Source organism: Plectropomus leopardus, chromosome 20 (assembly GCF_026936395.1).
Source record: "Plectropomus leopardus strain MGB_pleo_1.0 chromosome 20, ASM2693639v1, whole genome shotgun sequence".
Lineage (NCBI taxonomy): Eukaryota > Metazoa > Chordata > Actinopteri > Perciformes > Serranidae > Plectropomus > Plectropomus leopardus.
Window position 1 is genome coordinate 18,537,433 of NC_142195.1, and position 16,532 is coordinate 18,553,964.

General features: G+C 35.8%; 1 protein-coding gene and 1 long non-coding RNA gene across 2 annotated transcripts in view; one reads left to right on the forward strand and one right to left on the reverse strand.

Annotated features, from left to right (window-relative positions):
* The window catches only part of LOC148186209 (uncharacterized), a 132,220-nt gene that overhangs the window by 114,853 nt on the left and 835 nt on the right, over positions 1 to 16,532 (forward strand). The window lies entirely within an intron of this gene.
* LOC121960000 (transmembrane protein 132C) overlaps positions 1 to 16,532 on the reverse strand; it is a 190,105-nt gene that overhangs the window by 77,908 nt on the left and 95,665 nt on the right. The gene's annotated exons all lie outside the window — the stretch shown is intronic.

Below are 16,532 nucleotides of genomic sequence, written 5' to 3' on the forward strand. Positions count from 1 at the left end.
ATATATATATATATATATATATATATATATATATATATATATATATATATATATATATATATATATATACGAACCAACAGGAGGCTGCGGACAGACTAAGAGGGCCATTTAGCAGGTCATACAGTGTACAGTGGTGTACGTGGTTTCAGCAGCAGGTAATAAAATGTAAAGCACAAAAGTATACAGTATCAGTATACAGTATCTTATTCAGGCACTGGTCAGGTGCATTAATAAGGAGCCGATTACCGTAGTCCAATAAAGATAAAAAAAGTTGCCAAAATCAAATGTTTCCTTGCCTAAAGCGAGAAACAGGATTTATTTCTGAAAAGAAAGTTTCTTGGTATGGTTTTCATGGTAAACTCATGACATTTGAGTGCGCAAAGCTTCCAGTTCATTTGCCTTAATTTGGATACTGTTGATTCATTTTGCACAACCAACTGTGTTGATGAAACATGTTGAGCACAGTTAGGATCAGGATCAGCTCACTATAGGATTTCCTTATCTTACACGCTACCCACTCTGCAATCCTTGCTGTCTGCATACAGATGCCCTCGAATACAAAACGCTGACCACAGTAGTCTGTGACACAGATCAGCATTGAAAAAAAATGCTGGATTGGTTTCTTAAGTGCTTCTTTGGGCACACTGAAGCATGATGCTAACGAAATCCAAAACATCTTTAAGACCTTGTGATGAGTGTAAATTGACATGCTGTTTTTACTATAGACAATTTATTTAAAGAATGGTATTGACACCCACTCGGCTAAATATGTAATCCATTCTCATGCAGGCTTCCATACATACTGTAGCTAGATCAATTTGTCCAAATATTGAGTGTGGTTTCTGTGGTTTGTGTAAAGGAGCTGCTGCTCATAGATAGAGCTGCAGCTGCTGGCGAGGGAGAGAAAATGGTCCATGCAATAAGCATACACATGCATAAACACCGCCATATTTAACTTTATTTTTAATGTTGGCTCGGTAATGTTAGTCTAACTGAAGCATTCAGACACTCCAGTTAGATCAAAAATAGCAATCTGCTAGTCTGTCCGCTGTAATTTCTGTTATTTTCCACTTTTGGATAAAGCAAGGACAAAAATTAAAGGGAATAAGAAAAGGATATCTCAGGCTGCTTTCTGCACTTAGGTCAGGCTGTCCTCATGTACTGTTCGGGCTTATACGTATTAAATGTAATGTGCCACAAATCATATATAACACAAGTGATCATGAGACAGTAATTGTTGTGTAATCCATGTAATTTGGTAGGCTACAATCACATGAACAATGTGCTTATGGTAGTAAGGCAGTAGTGTACAGACTAAAAGTCCATGTAAGGAGATAGGTTAAGGTCATGGATGGGTCACAAAACATGCAACTTTTTCCCTGGACATCAGTGTTTTGAACCATGTGAAACCACGTAAACTTGGACTTATTTTCAGGAACACTGTCACCATGTTTCTAAACCTAACAATTTACTTGCCTAAACTGAACCTACATAACTTCACGACACCCAGCTGTTTCTTTTCCTCACCTACATACCTTGACTTGTCAAAACCTAACCTACGTGACAGCCCTGTTTCTTTTCCTAAACTGAACCTATGTGAATGTAATTGCCTAAACCAAACCTACGTGACTTTACAACGCCCAACCTTGTCTTTTCCTAAACTGCACCTACATTACATTACTTGCATGTATTAATGGTTCACATTTTGTAAGAGGGACAGTCAAATAAACTTGGTTTCACCCCTTTTCCCCTTCTGTGAGAACACTCTTGCCACTTATTTCTCTTCACACCTCAACTCTCAGCTACTTCAGTTTCTGCAGAGCATAGAAGTTCAGTGCAGTGAACATTCAGCTGCTAAAATACCTGGACTACCGCTTTGTGGTAGACATACACATCATACACACTTCTGAGACATGATTTAAAAAATGCTTTTTTACTACCCTGAAGTCATCTTTACACTTGCATGATTCGTATGCATCCACAGTAGATTCTTGCCTCTCCTAAATTGCTGCTGGGAGTTTAGTCATCAAGTCTGTTGGAGTCTGGCACCTGGCGGTCACACTATTGGCTGTAATGTCGCACTTTTTACAGCGAGCCAGGGGAGACGCATGCTGCTCCCAGTGGTTATCTCTCAGGTTCTGGCAGTGATGCTGTTTTAATGATCGGCAAAGTGAGCTTCAATTGACATAAAGAGAAATGAAATGTTTCAGGGCACTTGTCTTTTTAAACTCCTTGGCTTCCATCTCTACATATTTCCATTACACCCATTCATATTCTGGCTAATGAAGATCTTTTTGCACTTAACCTGACTGATGGAATATCTCCTACCCACAGGACAGCGGTAATAAAATGAGTATGGTCCTATTACTGGTGAGTCAGAGAAAGTACGTCAAACAGGAAATCCTTGCAGATACCAGGGAGCCAAAAGATTAAATTAATTTAGGAAATTACTTTCAAGGCTTTCAGACTTAATTCAACAAATTGTGTTCTGTTGTAGCCTCAGAGCCAGCCTAAATCTTATGAGATATATTTTTTTCTGTTGTAGTCTGGAAAATATCTACAGAGAATCGACATAGCCCTCCAGGTGAAAGCTTGACCAATCAGAGAGCTATAATAGATGATGTGACTGGGCACCTCAACTCCTAAACCTTGTTCCGGGCTCTTAAATGAAGCAGGATTCTGCAACTGTGAAGCCTATTTCTTTCCTAAATGTAATTCAAAAACAGATTTCAGTGGACAATGTAAGAGTTCAGACAGCTCATTTTGTTCTAGTTTGGAAATTTAAAGCAAAGACCAGTAAAAGCTCTTTGGGCAGTGTGTTAGTCCAGTCAGGTGTATGGAGACCACAGAAAGCAGAGAGTAATTTCTGACTTGCTACTGCTGGTCAGGAGATAAAACTTACACTGCAACGGAAGCACTTTCATTGTTCCATTCATGTATCTAGAGAATTTTTAAAAATATTTCAGTAAAATTGAAAAGACCCCAAGTGCTACTGTCTCTGCAAACATTTAACCCCATCAAAGATAGTTTCTAAATTAAACCTTAGTGTTCTGATAGTCTACATACTTTGAAAAAACTATCAATGACTCTTCATTGACTAATGTGCTACAGTTATTTCCTTTCATATGTAAGCTAAAGAACTCTAAAAGCACAGGGTCATGGCAGGTAGTGCATTATCACTTCAATACTTCAAGGTAGTCTTTTGTTGAGTGCAGAATTGCAGAGCATAATACTGGCTTCAACATGTATGACCTTGATTTGAGCAGTCCTCTATAATTCAATGTCTCTGCTCCTCAGCGGGTCTGTAAAAGAGATACACGTAAATGATAGATGACTCGTCATTCATCACTGTCGTCACCTTGGCACCTAGGAGGAAATAACAGCCCAGCCAGGGTGTGTCACTTCCTGTGTGCAGCTACTTTGTCTTTGCCTAAAACCATTTAGCTGCTGAGTTGAATGTCAAATACTGTACACTTGTACACACACGCACACACACACACACACACACACATACATACATGCGAACGTGAATAATAGGGGACTATCTAAGTGTACTATCCAAGAGGGAACCTTTATTAGCAGTCATTTTAAAAATACAAAACTAGAATTGAAAATTTACTTTTGAGGTCTTCTTTCACAATATTACTGCAAATGTGATTTTTACAATTTTTAAAGAAATTGCCAAGAGGGGACCTGAAGCCTTGAGCGACGCCCTGCCTATCAAAGGGGGGGGACATCCATATACTGCAGTCAAACTGGTTTATCCTGGTTCTCTCACCTATAGAGTGCTTCTTTTTCACTAAAACTTCATTTGTATCTTTAAAAATGGGTATGTAAACTTTATTGCTTGCAATATATCAACATTTTTTGTGATAATAAATATTACAGAAATAATACTTGCCAAAGCAAAGTATATCTTTTAAAGAAGGCTCCCATAATCCTGTGAATTCAGTTTTATCTTACTATTTACTGTTAATAACTTTATTGTTGTCTTTGTTTTATATATATATATATATATATATATATATATATATATATATACATATATATATGTATATTTAGACCAGACCAATTGTAACTACCAATGTATCACCAAAAATTCAGAAAAATAAATCTATAAATGAGTAACATTATACATAAAATGATCAGCAATATAATTACTTATTTTAATAAATAATATATTTATTTTAATTAATTAATCACTATAAAATGATTTAACACAAGTCTGTGACTAGACCTTAAAAGCTGTTTGCTTCCAAAGAAAGAAATCAAACTGTGACATGACAGTTGAGCTCAGGTCCAGAGAAGTCAGTATGCTTCTGGATTTTGTTGAATCTGGCTTTCACTTAGCATAGTAGAGTCTTAAATTGCATTTATAGATGTAGTGATGAACTGTGTTCACTGTCAGTGGTTTTCAGTGTCCCCAGGCTCATTTGTGATATCATGTTGGTATTTAATGCAGTGCAGCTTTATGGGTCAAAGGTCATGGCCCATTCATTTTGGTTTTTAGCCTTGTCCCTTTTATGCAGAGATTTCTCAAGGTTCTCTAAATCTTTTCATGCTATTATGGCAGATAGTTAATGGATTTGAACAGCAAATATCTTGTTTTGTAATGTATTCCTTTGTGTTCACAATAGTTTTTCAGTGATGGATGAAACACCTGTGTTTTGTTAGTGTATTTTAGCATTATCTAATCTAGACCCCATTCAAAAATGTTTGTTTTTTTAATGACTACAGTCTGTAACACATACTACACACACTGGCATGCAGCATTGTCACAGTGCACAGAGAGTGTGCGTGAAGTGAAAGGCACATAATAAATGTTACGATAAGTTCACAATGACACTCAGCTTTACAGGACTTTTACATTCTAGTATTGTAAACTGAAACTTTTCTTTAGCACTTAAAGTTTAACTGGTATGTTAGTGTTTTGATGGGCATTGAAATGGTGATGAGCCACCAACAACTCATCCCAAAACCATCACAACAGGATACACATCTATGAATGGGCCTTCATAAGTCGACTTCTGTTTGTACTCTTTGAACTTTGCACTCTAAAAAGAAAAAAAATGTCCACACTCCATTTCCTTTTGTAAGAAAAACTAAAAAAGGAGTTTTAAATTAAAATTATGTAACATCAAACTTTGACTTGACCTTTAAAATTGTTCAATTTCCAAAATACTTACCTGACCAGTTTTCACAAGTAGTGAATGTCAATCAAGTTTTCAATATACTTGTGTTCTCAGTCTGTACTTGAAGAAATGCAACTTGTTTGTTGGTGCACATTACAGAAGAAGGTCCACCCTTGAGTAGGATATAATGACATGAGTCCACTGTTGGCTGGTACATAATGTCACAAGTTCCTTCTTAGATAGCACGGAGGACGCTCACACTCAACCATGTAAAGCACATACAAACATATTTAATAATACTTGTAGGAAAAAATCTCATCTGAATAATGTTACATTTCTTCTTCAAATATGATTTGTTAGTATGTTTGTGTAACAGAAATATAAAGGCTCAACTTTAGTGGCTGGCTTAACCTTTTATGGCTTGATACTGTATTAATGGGAAATTATGCCCATTTCTAAATACATACATATTATTTCTATGATCTAAGGCAGTCTAAAACATTAGTAAACATGGGCAACTCTGCTCCCATATCCAAAAACTGGAGTGCTTGTGATGTCATGTGATATAAAGTGTAGAGTTGCTCCATTGATATGAAATTGTGAAAGATTTTCTAGATGACACTGAGAACAGCCAGAACAATGTTATAAGTATATGGGAACATTTTCTGTTACAGAACTGACAACACCAATATAATAAAGTTCATTTGGGTTTATGGATAATAAACATTCTGTTGGTCCCCAAAATTAGGCTCTCGGTGAGCAGAAGGAGCAGCTCCAGACTTTATACTTCATGACATTACAAGTCTGAGACTTCTTTTCTAGTGTCTAGATCAGAGATATCACATACTGGCTGATCCCTTGGCCATGGAAAAAACATACTGAATTCCTACTTTAGATGTTCACCTTTACAATGAAGGGTTTCCCAGAAAGGACCAAAACGATATAAAGGTCAGCAACAGTATTTGCTGATTAATCATAAAAATAGATTTATTATCAGACTTTACTGAAATTCCCATTAAGAGTTATTATTACAAGCAGGATCTCTTTACAATGTGTGCGTGTTTTCAATGTATATGCATAAGAATGCATTTTCTTTGTTGATCAACATTACAGAAAAAAGGGCCACACATATAGAATAAAAGCGTGGTCCCAAGTTGGTTGGTACATAATGACACAAGTTCCTTTTGGATAGACAGAGTGATATTCACACTCCACCATAGATTAATGAAAAAGAAATAGAAAGGTGCATTTTGTAAAGAGAAAATATCTAATACAAAAATGTATCTATTCAGTAAAGCTTCATTGTTTAGTAAATTGGCACCAGAAATGTTGCCATTGTAGCTATTTAAAATAAAGGCTATAATGTGAACACAATTATAACTTGTCTTAGTATTCACTGTGGACGGACAGATGAGCTCAGGTCCGGGGAAGTTGGCAGTGTTTCTGGATTTTGTTGATATCTGGCTTTCACTTTGTATAGTTAAGTCTTAATTTGCATTTATAGATACAGTGATAAACTGTGTCCACTGTCAGTGTTTTAGTGTCCCCAGCTCATTTTGTGATATCCTTCAGTCATGTTGGTATTTAATGCAGTGCAGCTTTATGGGTCAAAGGTCATGGCCATTCATTTTTTGGTTTTTAGCCTTGTCTCTTTTATGTATTTCTCAAGGTTCTCTGAATCTTTTCATGCTATTATGATAGGTAATGGATTTGAACACCAAATATCTTGTTTTGTAATGTGTTCCATTGTGTTCAAATGAATAGTTTTTAGTGATGGATGAAACACCTGTGTTTGTAAGTGTATTTTAGCATTATCTAATCTAGACCCCATTCAAAGATGTTTGTTTTTAATGACTACAGTCTATAACATATACTACACACACTGGCATGCAGCATTGTCACAGTGCACAAAGAGTGCATGAAGTGAAAGGCACATAATAAATAATATAATAATACGATAAGTTCACAATGTCACTCAGCTTTACAGGACTTTAAATTCCAGTATTGTGAACTAAAACCTTTCTTTAGCACTTAAAGTTTAACTGGTATGTTAGTGTTTTTGATGGGCATTGAAATGGTGATGAGCCACCAACACCTCATCTCAAAACCATCACAGCAGGATACACATCTATGAATGGGCCTTCACTAGTTATCTTCTGTTGACCCCATTCAAAGAGGTTTGTGCAACCCAGAACTAAGTTTTTTATTATTGTTATATCTATTTTTTGGTTGTTTTTGATAACTATAGTTGGTAACACATAGAGTTGTAAATTAGTTGGCAAATACAGGGCTGGTATACAGCATTGTCACTATGGCACAGAGAGTGTGCATGAAGGCATGTGAGATTGCTAAATAAGTTTACATTGACACTCAGCTTTACAGGTCTTTACATTCCAGTGTTGTCAACTGAAACAACTCTTTAGCACTTAAAGTTTAACTAATGTTAATGTGTTTCTGATGGCCATTGCGTTAAAATTCAGACAAACAGAGCCACTGAGAGCCAAGATGCCCTACTGCTTTAGAGGGCCACTAATAAATAATTACCTTTCAATTATTTCAGTGATATTACATACATGTGGTTATTATGTCACTTCCCAGCAGATGTTTCTTCATGTGAAAAACATGTTTAACTCCTTTTTTTGAATAGCTTGTAGTCAATTGTGCAATTGACGACAAATGTGGAATTCTGCTTGTATTTCTACTCTTTACAGTTTAACATTATCTTACCCAACATCCACTTGTTTAACACAGGAAAGAGGAAAAGCCATGTTTCAGTCAGATACAACATCTAGGATATGAGAAGTAAGCAACCCTGAAGCCCAATGTGTAATGTCCTCACGCCATAACGTACCATCGTCAGCTAGAAGAAACCATCCCCCGCGACTGCAGGGAATCAAGGCCTGACAGATTTTCACAGGCTGACTTGCAGAGAATCAAACCCTCACCCACTGCAGGTCACTCACTTCTCAGTGGCAGCAGTCTCCACTGTTCAACACTCAAAGTTAGGATCTGAGAATCATATGGGTGCTATCACTCCACCTCTTTCAGTGTAGAAGAAATTACATATTTTTGTCCACTTCATCAACTGAAGGCCAAGTAAATATAAAAATATATCTATAAAACTGTGTGTGAATGTAATAAAGACAGATTGCTTTCTAAAGAATGCACAAAGCCACTGAATCAAATGTACATAGATCATACAGAGATGAATAACATTTTTTTCACACATATGAATACTGACCTCTTTTAGGGATGCATCTTACTCCATAAATGTGGTAATTTTACATGTCGGTATCATCTTTCTGAAGCTGCAATACAATTATAGGCATCATTAATAACTTGTTAACTGACTGTTAATTATACTTTTGTCAATACTCCTTGATAACCAATGAAGAAATGATAACTAAGTAACTTTACCCATTATAAGTAATGTTATAGATTGTTATTTTATTAGTCAAATACCAAGACTTATACAGTCTTGTATAAATACATAAACTAAGTATTAATGGTTTCCAACTAATTTGTAAACCTTGTAAAACAAAAAAAGTAAATTATACAATATAAATATCTCTTGATAGATAGACCAAATATTTATAACACTTTGTTAACTATTAATAGTTGGTTTGAAAACTGTTTATAAACATTGTTTGGATGGTTTCTATAGTTGCAACTGCTAATGTTAATAAACTGTTAAACTGTTAACAAATACCATGTAGCAGATCTTGAAATACTATTTGGAAGACCATTATAAAGTTGCAGTTGCTATTTAAATCTTTTGAGTCACTTAATAAATAATGTCTTTCTAAGCACTTTGTAAAGTATACACGTTTGCCCTTCATTAAATTTTTTAATAGGTTTCAAAAGTTGCAAAACAACAATAACCCACTACATTTATCTTTGGCTCAAAGTTGCATGTCAACATTGACTTTCTGTTCATATATGTGTTTAAAATGATAATCACACAATCAGGACACAAATATGTACTCTTTATGTAGCTCACCTATAAAACATTTAAAAGGGCCAAATTAGTTTTACTCCATACAATCAATAACCATTGACAACATTTTAACTATCTAAATAATGTTTGTAGATGCTTTACAGAGTATCTAATTCTGTAGTATTGTTTTACCTCTTTAGTTAAAAAACAGAACCTTTTATTATAATTAGAATAATGAAATGTAAACTTGAGGCAATAACTGTGCAACATCAAAATGGTATGTCATGAAATAACAGATGTAATCATTAGGTAACTGAATATGTTCAACTACATAAATATCCATAATAGTACAAGTTTTGAAAAAAAACCCCCAGTATTTAAAATGGGAATTAAAGTGGAGAATTGTATGCCTACTCCGTACAATTTCAGGGTGTTCTTCCCAATAATCCAGGGATGTTGTACTAACCAAGATAAGCAGTGTGTGCTACTTGTTAAACCCAGGATGGGGAATAAGCCACGTTTCAGTCAGTCTAAATCAGATACAGCATCTTGGATATGAGAAGTTAGCAACCCCTTAGCTCAATGTGTCATGTGCTAACGACCATCGTCAGCTAGAAGAAACCATCCCCACTGCAGGAATCAAGGCCTGACAGATTTTCACAGACACACCCCTCACTCACTGCAGGTCACTCACTTCTCAGTGGCAGCAGTCTCCACTGTTCAACATTCAAAGTTAGGATCTGAGAATCATATGGGTGCTGGTCACTCCACCTATTCAGTGTAGAGGAAATTACATATTTTGTCAGCTTCATCAACTGAAGGCTCATAAATCTAACAATATATCTATAACACCATGTGATTGCTTACTTAATAATGCAGAGCACCACTACTGAATCAAATGTTTAACATCTTAGAGAGATGAACAACAATTTTTTCACAAACAAATGAATATTTAACCTCCTTTAGGGATGCATTTCGCTCCATAAATGTGCTGGTAATTTTACATGTCAGTGTCATCTTTCCTAAGCTGGCTGTTAACAGACTGTTAATTTCACTTTTGTCAATACTACTTGATAACTAATAAATAAATTGCAACTACTGATGGTACGCTGATACACTGATACACTACTGATGGTATATTGTTAAACTGTTAAAAAATACCATGTAGTGGATCTTGACATATTATTTGGGAGGCCATTTTAAAAGTTGCATTTGCTGTTTTAAATCTTACAGTCACTTAAAAAATGCTTTGTTTCTCAGCGCAGTGTTAAGCATGTACATACACGCTTTGCCCCCATTAAATGTTTTATAGGTTAGAAAACTATTTATTTTCATATATAAGTTCAAACTGATTTATGACCAAACCTTTTAAATTTATATCACTGCAGCTCAAATGAAAGGGTTCAGGAGGTGAAAATGGACTACATAAATTCAACATTACAGATCAATAATAAAACCTATGTTACAAAACTACAATAATCCACCATGTTTTTTCTTTGGCTCAATGTTGCATTCTGACATTTTATTTCTGTTTCCTGAATATGTTTAACATGATGATCAGACGATCACTCTTACTCTTTAGTTTTGTTTTTACTCCTATAGTTGAAACCAAACCTTTTATTATGATTAGAACAATTAAATGTTAACTTGGCACAATAAACTATGTAACATCACAATGGTTTGCCATGAAATTCATGTAATTATTAGGTGATTAAATATGTTCAAATATTTAACTATCCAGTAAAAAAAGTACTACTTTGTATCAGTATTCAAGCTAGTGGGAATTTGAGTGGAGAATTATATGCCCAATCTGTAAACTTTTAGGATGTTCTTCCAATAATCCAGAGATGTTGTACCAAGCTAAAATAAGCACTGTGTGCCACTTGCTTAACCCAGGACAGGGGACAGACCCATGTCTCAGGCAGTCAGAGTTGGATGTAACATTCTAGCTAATATAAATTAGCATCTCTGAAGCTTAATGTGGAATGGCCTCTATTGACCATCGTCAACAACAAAGAAACCAACCCCACACTGCAGAGAATCAAGGCCTGCACAGAGCTGCACACACTGACCCCTCACCCTCTCCAAGTCACTCATTTCTCAGAGGCAACCTTAAAGGCACATGGGTGCTGGACACTCCACTCAGTCAATGTGGAGGATTGTTTAATGCTTACATCATAAACTAAAAACCCTTTAAGGAATTTGAAATTCTTCATATAAACCAAAACTGTGTTGAATAATAATAAGTCCTCTGGTCACTGCAGCATGCACACAGAGAGATGGCAAATCATTTAATCCAATACAAAATGAGTAGTCAGCCTCTGTTAAAGACAATCCATAAATGTGCTGGTAATTTTGCATGCCAGTACACCCATTTAAAAACTCTCAGTTCCCTCTCCTACAACAGAAGACTTTAAAGGTCGTACACAGCAGACAATCCAATCCAAATCTCTCAGCGTTATTTTTTTATTTTTACTTGAAAGTGAATCCTATTTTGATCCTAGTTCTGCAGTTTTGTATTGTTGGCTGTTTTATATTTCTTTTAGTTGTTTTAGTAGTTGTAGTTGTTTTGGTTTCTTGAGATTCTAGTAATGTGTATATACAATTTTGTCTGTCTAATGCAGATTTAAGATTAATTTAAAACATTGAAGAAAATATAAAACAAAACAAAACAAAACAAAACAAGAAGTGTCATTTTGTACAGGCCAAGAGGGGACAAAGTGTGGACTGACTTTCCTTTTTAGAATTTAAAGTTAAAGCACAGCCAAAAGTACAGCCAAAACCTATAGATTTTGAAATAGTTCATCTCAGCAGTTGAACAGAGGGTTTCAGAGGTTAATCATTCCTCTAACTGACTTATCCCTGTAACTGAGACAAACTGATTGCTCACAAAACCTCCCATATTATAAAATACCATTAAAGATTGCTCTAGTCATTTATATCATGATGGGTTGTCAATGTGTTTTCAACACAAGGTAAAAAGGAGCACACTCTTAAACAGCAACTCAAAAACTTATTCAGGTGCACGATTCAAAAAAAGCAAATTACAAAAAAACTAAAATGATATTTCTATCTCCAATTCCCTAAAAAATAAATAATTTTATTATTACATTTTGTAGATTATTTTCTTTTGAACAATAATGCATCTAACTTCTTTTTTCCTATTCTTGTCATTTATCCATGTTGAAATGGGAATGTCACTCTATACTATATATCTAAGATGGAACTTGTGTCATTATATAGCAGCCAACAGTGGACTCATGTCACTTTATACAACTCAAGTGTGGACCTCTTTTTCTGTAATGTGGAGCGACAAATAAAATGGATTCCTATAGATGGGCACACATACATTGGATTTCAACCATAACAATAAATGCCAAATTCAGTTGATTCCTGTGAATTCTGGAGACCCTGCAATTTTGTCAAATCACTGCAACTATACAGAATTCTTAACTATTTAAACCGGTTAAAATCTGATTTTCACTGTTTGTCTGCCCACAACTAATCCACTCAGTTCCTCAGTTGCCCTCTAAGTATTTCTGAGTGGCTCTGATGTTTTACAAAGAAGACTTTGGACCAGCAAAGCTATTTTTAAATTATTTGCTTCATTTTATGCAAATATTGGCTCTGAAAAGGCATCATTCAATGATGATGAAACTTTATTCCTTTTTTTAAAAAAAAAAATAACATTTTTGTTTTAATATTCTTTTCCCAATAGAAAAAAAAACTTCAAATCCTCAAAAATAAAACCTAAAACTTGCATGGCATTTTTTTTGCTTGTAAAAACTGTTAAATGGAAGTTTTGAGTACGTCCATCCATATTCTCAAGTGATGCTAGCCACGCAAGATGTATGCAGATGTGCCTCGTGCTGTCTGGCTGTTCACTGACGTATAATAACAATACGCATTGGCTCTGTCCGGCTATGTTCTCATCTCACATCATCCTGCCATGATCCAGATTGATGCAGGTATGCCAAAAGCACTGACAGAGGGAATGTATTTGAAAAGTTAACAATGAGAATGGACTGGGTAGCCCCTTTTAAACACAGTGTCAAGCTATAAAATGGTAAAGACATCCACAACGGCTGAGCCTTTATATTCAGTTACAAAAATACATACTTACAGATCCTTTTAGAAGCAAAAAAAAATTACATGATTTAGTTTAGATATATTTACAAGTAACTTGTGTCATTATGTACCAGCCAACTGTGGACCCTGTTGCTTTATACTACACAAGTGTGGACCTCTATTGCCTGTAGAGTAGATCAGCAAATAAAATGCATTCCTGTGATTATAGAGAAACAAAACATATGTACATTGTAAGATTGACAGAAATCTAGTGCTTCTAGTGCATCTAAAAACTCAAAGGGAGTTTTGGAGGATTGAGCTAATCTCAAGGTTAAGTTAAATTCTGATAATAAACTAATTTAAGCAATTCATTAAAATTAGTAAAGATCTTGCTGGTATTTTCTCCACATTTTCTTCCTACCATTATTATTATTATTATTATTATTATTATTGTTGTTATTGTTATTTCTCCTTTCTTTAGATTTTAAAATATTTCCTTGCCCTCTGGGGAAGCCGTATTGTAAAACAGTGTCAAGCTAGATGGTTAAGCCATCCACTAAAACTGAGACTTTTATAGTTTGTTATAAAATATTAGTTATAATTATAATAATCACAGTCATTGTAATCATAGTTGAGGAATAATTTTTGAATTATTTAGGTGAGATTCTTTTGTGTAAGTCTTATCTATCTTTATTTATTCTTTACATGGTGGAGTGTGAACGTCACTCATGCTATCCAAGAGGGAACTAATTGTCATTATGTACCAGCCAACAGTGGACTCATGTTGCATTATCCTATGTTTGGACATGTTTTCTATAATGTGCACCCACAAACAAATTACATTTCTATGAGTACAGACTGAGAGTGTATATTGAAGTATATTGAAAACTGATTGACATTCAGTGCTCGTGAAAACTGGTCAGGTCAGTATTGTCAGGGACTGAACAACTTTAAAGGTCTAGTCAAGGTCTGATGTTACATCATTTTACATAATTAAACCTAAAAAGAAAAAATCTTACTGCTGATCATTTTATGTAAAGGTTTATTCTGCTTGGATTATAGTTTTCTTGCTTTTTTTAAGGCTCTAAAATACTGATTTCTCTCCTGCCTTCTGGGGAGCCCTTTATTTTAATACAGTATAGAGCTTAAAACTTATGAAATCACCTAAAGCCAAGCCTTGAATTTTAATGCAAAGACTAATAACAAATCACGTTTCAGGAGACTGGTGTCTTTATTAACCCTATCATGCTATTTGTATCATATTTGATACATTACATTCTGTGGCCTTCATGTCACCCACATTAACATTACTAAAGCCTGTTTAACGGCCCATCTGCAGTCTGAAAGGCTGCTGGGGAGAGGAGTGTTAAAAGCGACGTGTGAATGGTCGTTCAAATACCAGCTCCAACCAGGAGGGAGAGCTCTGAATATGGATATAAACACTCACACACACTTTGGTCCCCTCTTGGCAAAATCTGAAAAATTTCACCAGAGGCCATAACACATGATTTTATGATGATTTAGAGCATGTCCAAGTGGGGACTTAAAAATGTCCCTGTTAGTTTTGGCTTTCCCTGTTGGTGACTGTGTAACGATGAGTATGTTCCCTGTTATATATATGCGCGAGTGCACACACACACACACACACACACACACACACACACACACACAGAGCTTGTTATTATTCATCAATGTAAATACATTGATGTAAGCAGCAACCACCCACACATGAGCACATAAATACATACTTACTACATACTTACATACTAATACACCACCCCTCAAATCACCATTAGTATATCAATTACTCATACCACGTTATCTTGAATTCACAAAGAAAACTGCCTCCGGTAAATAAAGAATCCAAAAACTTAGAAAATTCTTTAGAAATCAAAGTCATAGACAGTCATCTTTAACAGCAGCAAAAAAAAAAAAAAAAAAAAATTCAAAACATCTGCTTACAAAATCTCACATAACCTGTTGTATAATTTTAGTTTCATTTATCCATGCTTAGTATGCTCAGTACTTCCCAAACAGACAGCCCTTTCTGATGAGGAGCTGAACTAAAAGGGACTAAAAGAACAAAAAAAATTGTAATTTTACCTTGGTGAACACAGTGGTTGGTCTACAGCTGCCTTGAGCAACATTATAATTCAGTTCGAGTTGTGTTTTTGGCAAGCTGATGAGTGCAAGTCTAACATTCACTCTCTTATAGCTCTGTTTGGTTTCAACCAACTCCTGAGAAAAATGTCTGGCTTTTTAGCTGCTAAATGTGCCACTGCCTTCACAAGCTGGTCTCTAACTGTGTCTTTGCAACACATTCCCATTCCTAATGAGGGTCCAAGAATCCCTCTACTGCACTTTTGGGGGCTCACAGGCTGTAAGCCAATTTCCACTCATTGCATACATTGTGTCTCTTTAAAAAAAACCTTTGTGTTCACGGGAAATATGCAGTTTCCAATCGTCAAATGCATTCATTCCCCTTTTGAGAAACTGAGACTTTGATGCAGGAGTCTTGTGTTTGTTTCCTGTTTGAATGTGAATGAGAGTGTTTGTTTTTAAACTTTACCATGTGCCTCCTTCCCCTAATCCAAACCATACGTGACTTTATCGCCTAAACCTAACCAGCTGTGCCAGCTTGTGCATTTGTTGACGTCCTGGCATGGATTGCCATGTGCTGTTGTTAAGCATAAGCACCTGCAGCGTCATCCCACCATGTGCATCTGTTGACACCACAGTTACGGCATAAACATAAATACCAGATGCAAAAGGATACCTAACTTGTAAAATGTTAATGCGGAAGTCCTGTGTATGTGTTGGTTTGTCACATGACACACATTATGCTCTACAGTAGGTTGTGGAAAAAAACGTGCTTTTGATGGTTAATTTCACATGGCACTGGGATGTCTCCTAGGTGAAAATTTTGCATTAGTGTGTTCCATCCACCACCTCTCCTGCCCTCCTTACTCGGTCTTTGTCACTCTTTATACTACAGCAGGTACTCAGAGTGTCAGATAATGATGCGGCCAGGTTGGTCACATGCAGACACTCACGGGTGCCTCACTCTGTCTGTAACTGATGCTGAGGGTCCACTGACCAAGCCTTTTCATTTTACAAGATGGAAGTGAATACAGGTTGGTCTGTCTGCTTTTTGCTACTGGGCATGTAGTGTGCAGTGGGTTTTTAGAGCTTTGCCCACTGAAAACAGCTGCCTGCTGTGGCCAGAAATTACTCCAATATAGCTGTGAGAGTGAACTAAAATGGTTAAGTTGTTGGCAAGACAGTAAAACAATGAGCACCCGGAGCTCTGTTAAGCCTCTAGAAGCTGCAGATTCAGGTGATGATTTTATAGGTTCATCACTATGAGTAACTCTTTTCAAACTGTCATTTGATAC